We start from the raw sequence: 12,661 nt of genomic DNA on the forward strand, positions 1-12,661 counted from the left end.
AAGACGCAAATTGTAGTCAGTTTATGAAATGTGAAGTTTAACAGTGAGGAAGATATTTTCAAGTATGTTTTATATTGTGAGTCATGTTTCGGAACGAGTTACGTGATATTGCAACAAAAGTAATAAAAAAAGGAAGTGTAACTTAAATTCGGAGTGCTGATTACTTTTTTACATCACCATTGTGCTAACTTGCAAAAGTTTAATCTTCAAGAATGGTTTATGAAACATATCTATAAAACTTTTGAATATCGCAGAATAACACTTAGGCCTCTTTGCATCCGAGCTTGGGATCATCACTACCCAGATTTTCGACGATTGAGCCATGAGTTCACAACGGGACCAGCGTGGGAAACACGAAAAGATGGGTGCCTAGTTTATCCATTATTTCAAGAAATAACTTTATTAACTGTGCTCTAATGACACCTGCCACATAATATCACTTTATTATTGCCCGAAAATGCAATATTTAGCAGCGTGAGCAACACTACAATCATAGTTAATTTTTGACATTTGCTGTGGTAGGGTTGTTAGAAGTGCCACAGAACTAATGAAACACAGAACTTAATGAAATACGGTAGCATGCCCACTTTGGTTACTACATTTTGTAACTTCGACAGTTTTTCATTTCTTTAATGTTCTTATTAGAGCAATGTATTGGTCTCTAATATGTAAAATATACGACTTCTAGACTAAATATTTCTTTTGCTTTTGCATTTACAATCCTTAACATCACGAAGTCAGGTTAGTTTACCCTATATTCAGGTTTAGACAAACCGTGTTTTTGACAAACCAGGTTTTTGACAAACGATAAGTAAATAAATGACTAAAAAATCTCAAGGAAGCGTTTTATTAGGCTGGCAGAGAACTTAAAGCGAACCTCCTCCGTCCGGATAACGTGTGTCAGAGTGACAGTAATTGATAGCTGCAGTCTCATTTCCACAAGAGCAGAGGTTCCGAACCACTATGTAATCCTCCCGTGTGAGTGTGGTAATTCCTACGTCACGCGCCCGTCATTCGCGTCATGAAAAACAGTGCACCGACGTCTCTGCTAACCATTACCGCCGTCGCCGCAAAAACAAATGATGTACTCACGTCCGGCGAGCTCATGACAAGGCTTTCGCTCAGCATGTCACAACTCGCCGTATTAATAGCCATTAGCGGAAAGAGAAAAAAGCGAAGCGCGCCTTTACTTCATCGGCGCAGATATGCGGCAGCGCCGGCATCGGGTCTGCGTAACGTAAAAAACCGATTAAAAGCAATAATTAAGGAATGCCATCCAATTAAAATATTGCTTATACAAGCAACGTAATAAACTTAACTGCGCACGACAGTTTCATTAATGTTGCGCGGGCAGAACGCCGGCCACAGCACCTGCGGGCCGCGGATCGACGAGGGTGCGACGTGCGTCGCTGCTTTCTCCAGTTCCAGCGGCTGAACCTGCCACCGCTCTCTCTGGATACGTCTCACTCTCCGGCGGCCTCTTTCCCCACTTCTGTCTGCACCTCCGCGACCTGCCGAGTTGACGGCTCCATTTTTCTGCTCTGGAAATACCCGAGTTTTAAGTAGTTTTGTATCAGGGGTTAAGCCTTCGTTTTCTGTTTGTTGTTATTTCATTTCTCTACAGACTGCGGGATGAAAGCGATTAAAACTGCCTGCGACGGGTAGTCATAAATTTTTGATTGTTGTTGTTGTTGTTGTGGTCTTTAGTCCTGACGCTGGTTTGATGCAGCTCTCCATGCTACTCTATCCTCTGCAAGCTTCTTCATCTCCCAGTACCTACTGCAACCTACATCCTTCTGAATCTGTTTCGTGTATTCATCTCTTGGCCTCTCTCTACGATTTTCACCCTCCAGGCTGCCCTCCATTGCTAAATTTGTGATCCCTTGATACCTCAGAACATGCCCTACCAACCGGTCCCTTCTTCTTCTCAAGATGTGCCACAAACTCCTCTTCTCCCCTATTCTATTCAATACCTCCACATTAGTTACGTGATCTACCCATCTAATCTTCAGCATTCTTATGTAGCACCACATTTCGAAAGCTTCTATTCTCTTCTTGTCCAAACTATTTATCGTTCATGTTTCGCATCCATACTTGGCTACACTCCATACAAATACTTTCAGAAACGACTTTCTGACAAATCTATACTCGATGTTAACAAATTTCTCTTCTTCAGAAGCCCGCAGCTCGTGGTCGTGCGGTAGTGTTCTCGCTTCCAGCGCCCGGATTCCCGGGCTTGATTTCCGGCTGGGTCAGGGATTTTCTCTGCCTCATGATGACTGGGTGTTGTGTGACGTCCTTAGGTTAGTTAGGTTTTAGTAGTTCTAAGTTCTAGGGGACTGATGACCATGTATGTTTAGTCCCATAGTGCTCAGAGCTATTTTTTTCTTCTTCAGAAACGCTTTCCTTGCCATTGCCAGTCTACATTTTATTTCCTCTCTACTTCGACCATTATCAGTTATTTTGCTCCCAAAATAGCAAAACTCCTTTACTACTTTGTCTCTCATTTCCTAATCTAATTCCCTTAGCATCACCCGACTTAATTCGACTACATTCCATGATCCTCGTTTTGCTTTTGTTGATGTTCATCTCATATCCTCTTTTCAAGACACTGTCCATTCCGTTCAATTTTACAGACGAATGGAAAAGCTGGTAGAAGTGGACCTCGGGGAAGATCAGTTTGGATTCCGTAGAAATGTTGGTACCCGTGAGGCAATACTGACCTCACGCCTTATCTTAGAAGAAAGATTAAGGAAAGGCAAACCTACGTTTCTACATCTGTAGACTTAGAGAAAGCTTTTGACAATGTTGACTGGAATACTCTCTTTCAAATTCTAAAGGTGGCAGGGGTAAAATACAGAGAGCGAAAGGCTATTTACAATTTGTACAGAAAGCAGATGGCAGTTATAAGAGTCGAGGGACATGAAAGGGAAGCAGTGGTTGGAAAGGGAGTGAGACAGGGTTGTAGCCTCTCCCCGACGTTATTCTATCTGTATACTGAGCAAGCAGTAAAGGAAACGAAAGATAGATTCGGGGTAGGTATTAAAATCCATGGAGAAGAAATAAAAACTTTGAGGTTCGCCGATGACATTGTATTTCTGTATGAGACAGCAAAGGGCTTGGAAATTTTTAATTAGCACCACGAAAAAATAAAGTTGCGTATTAATTTTTTTTTTCTTACAGATACCTACCTGCAGTCCTTATTGCTGTTGCTGTTGTTGTTTTTGTGATCGTAGCTGTTGTGGTATTCATTCCGAACATTGATTTGACGCAGGTCTCCACGCAAGTCCATCTCGCTTAAGCCTCTTTATCGCTGCGTCTACTGCAACCTATTGCTTACCGTACTCGTGCTGTGGTCTCCCTACACATTTTTACCCTTAACACTTCCCTCTATAACCACCTTACGATGTTTCAGGCTGTATCACATCAGCCAATCCTTTCTTTTAGTTGAGTTACTCCATGAATTCACTTTTTCCTCGATGTCATTCAATATTTCCTTCTTACCCGTCTAATCTTCAGTATTTTCCTAACAGCACATTTCTAAAGCTTATATTCTCTGATTATCTACACTGTCCATCGTCCGGACAGCTAACTTGAAAAAAAAATCCTTGTACTAAAGGGCTGCAGAAATTTTGACACTTAAAAACCTGAAATACGCGCGAACGCATTGGGCTAAAATTTCTGCTCCCTGGATGACGTACTTGAGTCTGTATACGTGTACGGTTAATAGCAGTATTCTTGTCCTCATTCACGTTATGCGATGTTATTCTGCAAACTGCTGCTTCACTTGTGTATTGTAGACTTTTTTTTCTACTTGGTTTTGTGAATCCTCTGTTTCATGTGTGCGTAGCTCTACGGGAGGCGTTGGGACCCTTTCAGGCCACGAGTGGCCTACCGGGACCATCCGACCGCCGTGTCATCCTCGGTGGAGGATGCGGATAGGAGCAGCGTGGGGTCAGCGCACCGCTCTCCCGATCGTAAGATGGTATTCTTGACCGAGGCTGCTACTATTCGGTGGAGCAGCTCCTCAATTGGCATCATGAGGCTGAGTGCACCCCGACAAATGGCAACAGCGCATGGCGGCCTGGACGGTCACCCATCGAAGTGCCGACCACGCCCGATAGCGCTTAACTTCTGTGATCGCACGGGAACCGGCGTATCCACTGCGGCAAGGCCGTTGCCTCGTTGGGGCCCAGCGTCCCATGTTATGACGTCAGAGCAAGTGCAGAGAGACCACATCACGAACCGCAGTTACAAGGAATGCGCCGGACGGAATATTCTGAGAACACGAAGTGATCAGTGCGGAAGAAGAGAACATCAAGCTTGGATGTATGCAGTCTGTTGTCTGAAGTCTCTGGATCGACCTCTTATGGTAGCATTTTGTGAGACATCGTACGTCGTGTAACTGTGTGAGAAAAGAGAACTCTAGTCTGCTGATTTAAGGAAGAATGGGAAAAACTGATTTCTGTGGAGTGCTACGGTTCGAGAACTGTGCATGAGTGCTGCACAACCGGCACGGTCACAGTTCGACGCAGTAACAGTTAATACATACTCGTGAGGCATTCCCCGCGGTTCACACTGATACGCACGCCAGTGTACAGTCGCACGCCGCTAGGAGAGCCAAAACAAAATGGCGGATCCCATTGATATTAAGTGCGGTATCGTGCGGTAATTCGTTTTCTGCATTCGATAGGGAACGGTGTTGCAACAGTTCATGATCATCCTCTGGAAGTGAACAGCAACAATAAACCATCATATGACGCATCAGTTACGTGGCTCAGACACTTCCATTAGGATGAAAACAAGTATGTATGGCGAAGAACGAAGCTGCATACTTTACTGTGACGAACCAAGAATGACGACAGAAGCGGAGGCCCTAATGCTGGAAGACCGGCTCATAACACTCGGGGCGATTGTGGAAATGGTGATGGTTCAAATGGCTCTGAGCACTATGGGACTTAACATCTATGGTCATCAGTCCCCTAGAACTTAGAACTAATTGGACCTAACTAACCTAAGGACAGCACACAACACCCAGTCATAACGAGGCAGAGAAAATCCCTGACCCCGCTGGGAATCGAACCCGGGAACCCGGGCGTGGGAAGCGAGAACGATACCGCACGACCACGAACTGCGATGGGAAATGGTGGTAATAAGTCAAGGACGTTTCCAACATTTTGCACGATGTTTTGAGCATGACCAAGGTCTCCCGCTGCTTGGTTCCAAGTAAACACCTCCGAACAGAGCCGGCAGCGAATATGTTGAAGGCGTGTCAGAGCAATTCAGATGACTTCTTTAGTTGCCAAATACCATGGACGAGTGCTAGACGCATCACTATGAGTCCAGGACAAACGAGTGAAGCAAGTACGGAACTTATTATTCACCAACGCCGAAAAAGGCCAAGTTCCAACCATCATTCGACAAGATGATGCTGAACGATTTGTGGAGGTGCCATGGCTTGATAGAAATAGCTAATGATTGTAAGGGGCAAAACTGTCACAGGTAGATACTACCAAATTCCGCCAAGGTTACAGAGACTGTCTAGGAGAGGCGTCATTGGAAGGTCTGTACGGAGGTGTTTTTCTCTCCAGGTCTCTCTACGCGGGTCACTGTCATACAGGGGGTGGACAAAAGTATGGAAACACCACAAACACAACATGTTAGTGTGACTAATACGGTGTAGAAGTCCCCCGTGGCATTCCAAACCTCTTCCAGTCATCTTGGAGTGGATAAATACAAGTCCTGTTTGTTTTTAAAGAGAATCTTACACCACACTTCATGCAAAATAGTGGCAAGATCAGGCAATTATGATGTACGTGGATAGCGACCACGCACCCTCCTCTCTACAGTAGACTCAAAATATTCAGATCTGGTGACTATGGTAGCCAGGGGAGAGGCGACGATTCATCCTCGAGGTCAGAACCCCAGCCGTGGACGGTGCGAGCTGAGTGAACAGTCGCCCTATCGCCTTGGAACACCGTATCATCGTTGAGGAACATACCACTTACTATGGGATGGACCTGATCGGAGTTCATGGTATATCGTGATGTGGCTGCCCAAATCATCACGAACCCAAACCATGTTTCACTCGGTCAGTGAGAAATAATATTCGTCAGACCAAATGACATTCTTGTATTGCTCCATAGTGTATGTTTTGTGGCTTGGGCACCACGTTTTCCTGTTATTGGCATTTGCTTCACTGATAAGCGGTATTAGGCTTCCAGCTCACTCTGCACTTCCCTCCTTCGTGTTGTTTTGGTGCTGACAGGGTTCGCGAGCAATCATTTTTGCAGCTGCTGTCCTCTTATTTTTCGCCACAATCCTCCTCAATGACAGTCCACCACGATCGCTTGCACACAATTTCGCCCGCATTGTGACTTAGAGGACGGTGTTTTTACACTTTCATTTTTGCAGTATAGCCGGCCGCGGTGGTCTAGTGGTTCTTGGCGCGCAGTCCGGAACCGCGGAACCGCTACGGTCGCAGGTTCGAATCGTGCCTCGGACATGGATGTGTGTGATGTCCTTAGGTTAGTTAGGTTTAAGTAGTTCTAAGTTCTAGGGGACTGATGACCACAGAAGTTAAGTCCCATAGTGCTCAGAGCCATTTGACCCTTTTTTTGCAGTATAAATATCGATACGTTGCCTCTTGAAACGCCAAACACTTTGGCTACCTAGCACTTACCATGCGAGTACCAACAATTTGCCCCCGTTCTGACCCACTTAGCCCTGACAAGCGCACTCACAACAACACAGAAAGCTCTTCTGACGACGACTGACACTTGCAGCATATGAAGGACATTGCGCGGGTGCCGTCCGTTGTCAAACACAACAACGCAACCTGCAGACTTGGCTAGTATCTGCATTTATGTTCATGCAAGTATTTCTCGTGGTGTTTTATATTTTTGCACTTAAATTTGAATATGCTTAGTGCAGTCAAGCCTTGGTCTCTCAACACATTTTTATTACTGACACTTCCCTTTATAAGCAATTTACGATGATTTCTTTTACTCAAGTTGTTCCCTAAATTCATTCTATACCTTCTCATTAGTCATTCCATCTAGCCGTATAATCTTCAGAATTTTTCTGTAACAGCGCCTTTCGAAAGCTTCTACTCTGTTCTTCTCGGAACTGTTTACCGTCCAGACAGCTGCCTTCGCAAAAGACGTCCTGGTAAAACAAAAATTCAAAGCACGAGATATTTCCAAATTTCAATGCAGAAATGCAAATCTTCATTTGTGTTCGAAGAGAAATGGCACTAGTACGGCTATTCACAGCAGAAGCTGTGGGTGAAATGCCTGCGGATGTGCACAGTTCGTTACGAGTGAGAGTTCAATGTGTAAACAAAAGTCAGGCCTAGATAACGACTATCGGAGGTTCAGTGTACAGGTAAACCGTCAGTATAACTACCACTAAATATACTGGAACGGTATTCAGAATGCGAAACATTCAAAAAAGAACAAAAATGCTACCAAAAAATACGATCAAAACTTATGTTTTGGCAAGCACTAGACTCACACTGAGTTGAGGGATACCTTACCCAAAATATTACTCACAGCATCCAAAGTAGTGTTCTGTCACCCACCCAATCTACACAATATCCCAGTTCATTCCTACTTCAATACTGTTCCCAATCCTACACCAATGGGTCATTCTGGTAAGTGCAGACGCTACATCAGTGCCATACCTCTGCTCCTCACCTCCTACTTCTTTCCAGTAACAGGCACCTCCTACCCAATAAAATTCATGGCGCCACTTTGGCGTCAGCATAATTAGCTGTTGGTTGGGAGGGCCAGGCCACAACAAGTTAATGGTAATAATATTTCAAACATCAATCACAATTAAATAAAGTTCAATAAACGTGTATTTCAAATGGTTACTTTACCCATTACTTACAATCAAATTATTTATGTCTTGATTGTAAACCTTTTCCAATAGAATACAAAATCTACAAAATCAAATTTAGAACAATAACTTTTAAATTAGCACCTCTGCAGTCATTCACAACCAGGTGGGTTAAGTCGCCATAACATGATCACCCAATAGGACCCACGGGCGCAGGTAGAAGGGAAGTTTCAATGAAATTGCTACAAGAGACTATAAACTAAGTTTACATTTCAAATTAAGAAAATTCCAATATCGTTCGAGAAGGCCTCGAGTTTAAACAGCACTGATCTTAATAAACGTGTAACAAATAATGAAAAAGATTAACTTAAGAACAAATACCTGCTTGAGATTCAATAACTATAAGAAATCCAGGATGGCAATGACCAGCTGTGCATCAATCGGCCAACATCCCAGGTGGCCGCTGGCTGCCACTGAGAGCCAAATAGTGGGCGTTACAATTGTTCTCACAAACACACAACAGATGAAACAGAAGTTAACGTTTCTATTTGAGACAGCCAAACAGATATTCCCCAAATATAAACTTATATCTGTGGAATTCCCCCCATGATCCATGGACCTTGCCGTTGGAGGGGAGGCTTGCGTGCCTCAGCGATACAGATGGTCGTACCGTAGGTACAACCACAACGGAGGGGTATCTGTTGGGAGGCCAGACAAACGTGTGTTTCCTGAAGAGGGGCAGCAGCCTTTTCAGTAGTTGCAAGGGCAACAGTCTGGATGATTGGCTGATCTGGCCTTGTAACATTAACCAAAACAGGCCTTGCTGTGCTGGTACTGCGAACGGCTAAAAGCAAGGGGAAACTACAGCCGTAATCTTTCCCGAGGGCATGCAGCTTTACTGTATGATTTAATGATGATGGCGTCCTTTAGGATAAAATATTCCGGAGGTAAAATAGTCCCCCATTCGGATCTCCGGGCGGGGATTACTCAAGAGGATGTTGTTATCAGGAGAAAGAAAACTGGCGTTCTACAGATCGGAGCGTGGAATGTCAGATCCCTTAATCGGGCAGGTAGGTTAGAAAATTTAAAAAGGGAAATGGATAGGTTAAAGTTAGATATAGTGGGAATTAGTGAAGTTCGGTGGCAGGAGGAAAAAGACTTCTGGTCAGGTGACTACAGGGTTATAAACACAGAATCAAATACGGGTAATGCAGGAGTAGGTTTAATAATGAATAGGAAAATAGGAATGCGGATGAGCTAATACAAACAGCATAGTGAACGCATTATTGTGGCCAAGATAGATACGAAGCCCACGCCTACCACAGTAGTACAAGTTTATATGGCAACTAGCTCTGCAAATGACGAAGAAATTGAAGAAATGTATCCAGAATGAGATTTTCACTCTGCAGCGGAGTGTGCGCTGATATGAAACTTCCTGGCAGATTAAAACTGTGTGCCCGACCGAGACTCGAACTCGGGACCTTTGCCTTTCGCGGGCAAGTGCTCTACCAACTGGGCTACCGAAGCACGACTCACGCCCGGTACTCACAGGTACTGGCAGAAGTAAAGCTGTGAGTACCGGCCGTGAGTCGTGCCTCGGTAGCTCAGTTGGTAGAGCACTTGCCCGCGAAAGGCAAAGGTCCCGAGTTCGAGTCTCGGTCGGGCACACAGTTTTAATCTGCCAGGAAGTTTCTGAAGAAATGTATGATGAAATAAAAGAAATTATTCAGATAGTGAAGGGTGACGAAAATTTAATAGTCATGGGTGACTGGAATTCGGTAGTAGGAAAAGGGAGAGAAGGAAACGTAGTAGGTGAATATGGATTGGGGCTAAGAAATGAAAGAGGAAGCCGCCTGGTAGAATTTTGCACAGAGCATAAGTTAATCATAGCTAACACTTGGTTCAAGAATCATAAAAGAAGGCTGTATACATGAAAGAAGACTGGAGATACTAAAAAATATCAGTTAGATTATATAATGGTAAGACAGAGCTTTAGGAACCATGTTTTAAATTGTAAGACATTTCCAGAGGCAGATGTAGACTCTGACCACAATCTATTGGTTATGACCTGTATATTAAAACTGAAGAAACTGCAAAAAGGTGGGAATTTAAGAACATGGGACCTGGATAAACTGACTAAACCAGAGGTTGTACAGAGTTTCAGGGACAGCATAAGGGAACAATTGACAGGAATGGGGGAAAGAAATACAGTAGAAGAGGAATGGGTAGCTTTGAGGGATGAAGTAGTGAAGGCAGCAGAGGATAAAGTAGGTAAGAAGACGAGGGCTAGTAGAAATCCTTGGGTAACAGAAGAAATATTGAATTGAATTGATGAAAGGAGAAAATATAAAAATGCAGTAAATGAAGCAAGCAAAAAGGGATACAAACGTCTCAAAAATGAGATCGACATGAAGTGCAAATTGGCTAAGCAGGGATGGCTAGAGGACAAATGTAAGGATGTAGAGGCTTATCTCACTAGGGGTAAGATAGATACTGCCTACAGGAAAATTAAAGAGACCTTTGGAGATAAGGGAACCACTAGTATGAACATCAAGAGCTCAGATGGAAACTCAGTTCTAAGCAAAGATGTAAATGAAGATGAAATGGGAGATACGATACTGCGTGAAGAGTTTGACAGAGCAATGAAAGACCTGAGTCGAAACAAGGCCCCCGGAGTAGACAACATACCATTCGAACTACTGATGGCCTTGGGAGAGGCAGTCATGACAAAACTCTACCACTTGGTGAGCAAATGTATGAAACAGGCGAAATACCCTCAGACTTCAAGAAGAATATAATAATTCCAATCCCAAAGAAAGCAGGTGTTGACAGATGTGAAAATTACCGAACTATCAGTTCAATAAGTCTCAGGTCCAACATACTAACGCGAATTCTTTACAGACGAATGGAAAAAATGGTTCAATCCGACCTCGTGGAATACCAGTTTGGATTCCGTAGAAATGATGGAACACTTGAGGCAATACTGACCCTACGACTTATCTTAGAAGAAAGATTAAGGAAAGGCAAACCTACGTTTCTAGCATGTGTAGACTTAGAGAAAGCTTTTGACAATGTTGACTGGAATACTCTCTTTCAAATTCTGAAGGTGGCAGGGGTAAAATACAGAGAGAGAAAGGCTATTTACAATTTGTACAGAAACCAGATGGCAGTTATACGAGTCGAGGGACTTGAAATGGAAGCAGTGGGTGGAAGGGAGTGAGACAGGATTGTAGCCTATCCCCGATGTTATTCAATCTGTATATTGAGAAAGCAGTGATGGAAACAAAAGAAAAATTCGGAGTAGTTATTAAAATGTATGGAGAAGAAATAAACACTTTGAGGTTCGCCGATGACATCGTAATTCTGTCAGAGACAGCAAAGGACTTGGAAGAGCAGTTGAACGGAATGGATAGTGACTTGAAATGAGGATATAAGATGAACCACAACAAAAGCAAAACGAGAATAATGGAATGTAGTCGAATTAAGTCGGGTGATGCTGAGGGAATTCGATTAGGAAATGATACACTTAAAGTAGTAAAGGAATTTTTGCTATTTGGGGAGCAAAATAACTGATGATGGTCGAAGTAGAGAGGATATAAAATGTAGACTGGCAATGGCAAGGAAAGCGTTTCTGAGGAAGAGAAATTTGTTAACATCGAGTATTGATTTAAGTGTCAGGAAGTCATTCCTGAAAGTATTTGTATGGAGTGTAGCCATGTATGGAAGTGAAACATGGACGATAACTAGTTTGGACAAGAAGAGAATAGAAGCTTTCGAAATGTGGTGCTGTAGAAGAATACTGAAGATAAGGTGGATAGATCACGTAACTAATGAGGAGGTATTGAATAGGATTGGGGAGAAGTTTGTGGCACAACTTGACTAGAAGAAGGGATCGGTTGGTAGGACATGTTTTGAGGCATCAAGGGATCACAAATTTAGCATTGGAGGGCAGCGTGGAGGGTAAAAATCGTAGAGGGAGACCGAGAGATGAGTACACTAAGCATATTCAGAAGGATGTAGGTTGCAGTAAGTACTGGGAGGTGAAGAATCTTGCACAGGATAGAGTAACATGGAGAGCTGCATCAAACCAGTCTCAGGACTGAAGACCACAACAACAACAATCTGTGTAATTACTTTTAATAACAGTGTCCCAATACAATCACACTCGAAGGTACTAATAATAGAAGAAATCAGAGAAATCATAAAATACACTCCTGGAAATGGAAAAAAGAACACATTGACACCGGTGTGTCAGACCCACCATACTTGCTCCGGACACTGCGAGAGGTCTGTACAAGCAATGATCACACGCACGGCACAGCGGACACACCAGGAACCGCGGTGTTGGCCGTCGAATGAAGCTAGTTGCGCAGTATTTGTGCACCGCCGCCGTCAGTGTCAGCCAGTTTGCCGTTGCATACGCAGCTCCATCGCAGTCTTTGACACTGGTAGCATGCCGTGACAGCGTGGACGTTAACCCTATGTGCAGTTGACGGACTTTGAGCGAGGGCGTATAGTGGGTATGCGGGAGGCCGGGTGGACGTACCGCCGTATTGCTCAACACGTGGGGCGTGAGGTCTCCACAGTACATCGATGTTGTCGCCAGTGGTCGGCGGAAGGTGCACGTGCCCGTAGACCTGGGACCGGACCGCAGCGACGCACGGATGCACGCCAAGACCGTAGCATCCTACGCAGTGCCGTAGGGGACCGCACCGCCACTTTCCAGCAAATCAGGGACACTGCTGCTCCTGGGGTATCGGCGAGGACCATTCGCAACCGTCTCCATGAAGCTGGGCTACGGTCCCGCACACCGTAAGGC

The 12,661-nt window shown here is 44.2% G+C and overlaps 1 non-coding gene across 1 annotated transcript; it reads left to right on the top strand.

The window, feature by feature from the left end:
• Positions 1-9,435: 9,435 nt before the first annotated feature.
• On the top strand, positions 9,436-9,510 carry Trnas-cga (transfer RNA serine (anticodon CGA)). The gene has a single exon. It is a non-coding gene; the product is annotated as a tRNA-Ser (tRNA).
• Positions 9,511-12,661: the final 3,151 nt, after the last annotated feature.

Source organism: Schistocerca gregaria, chromosome 6 (assembly GCF_023897955.1).
Source record: "Schistocerca gregaria isolate iqSchGreg1 chromosome 6, iqSchGreg1.2, whole genome shotgun sequence".
Classification (NCBI taxonomy): Eukaryota; Metazoa; Arthropoda; class Insecta; order Orthoptera; family Acrididae; genus Schistocerca; species Schistocerca gregaria.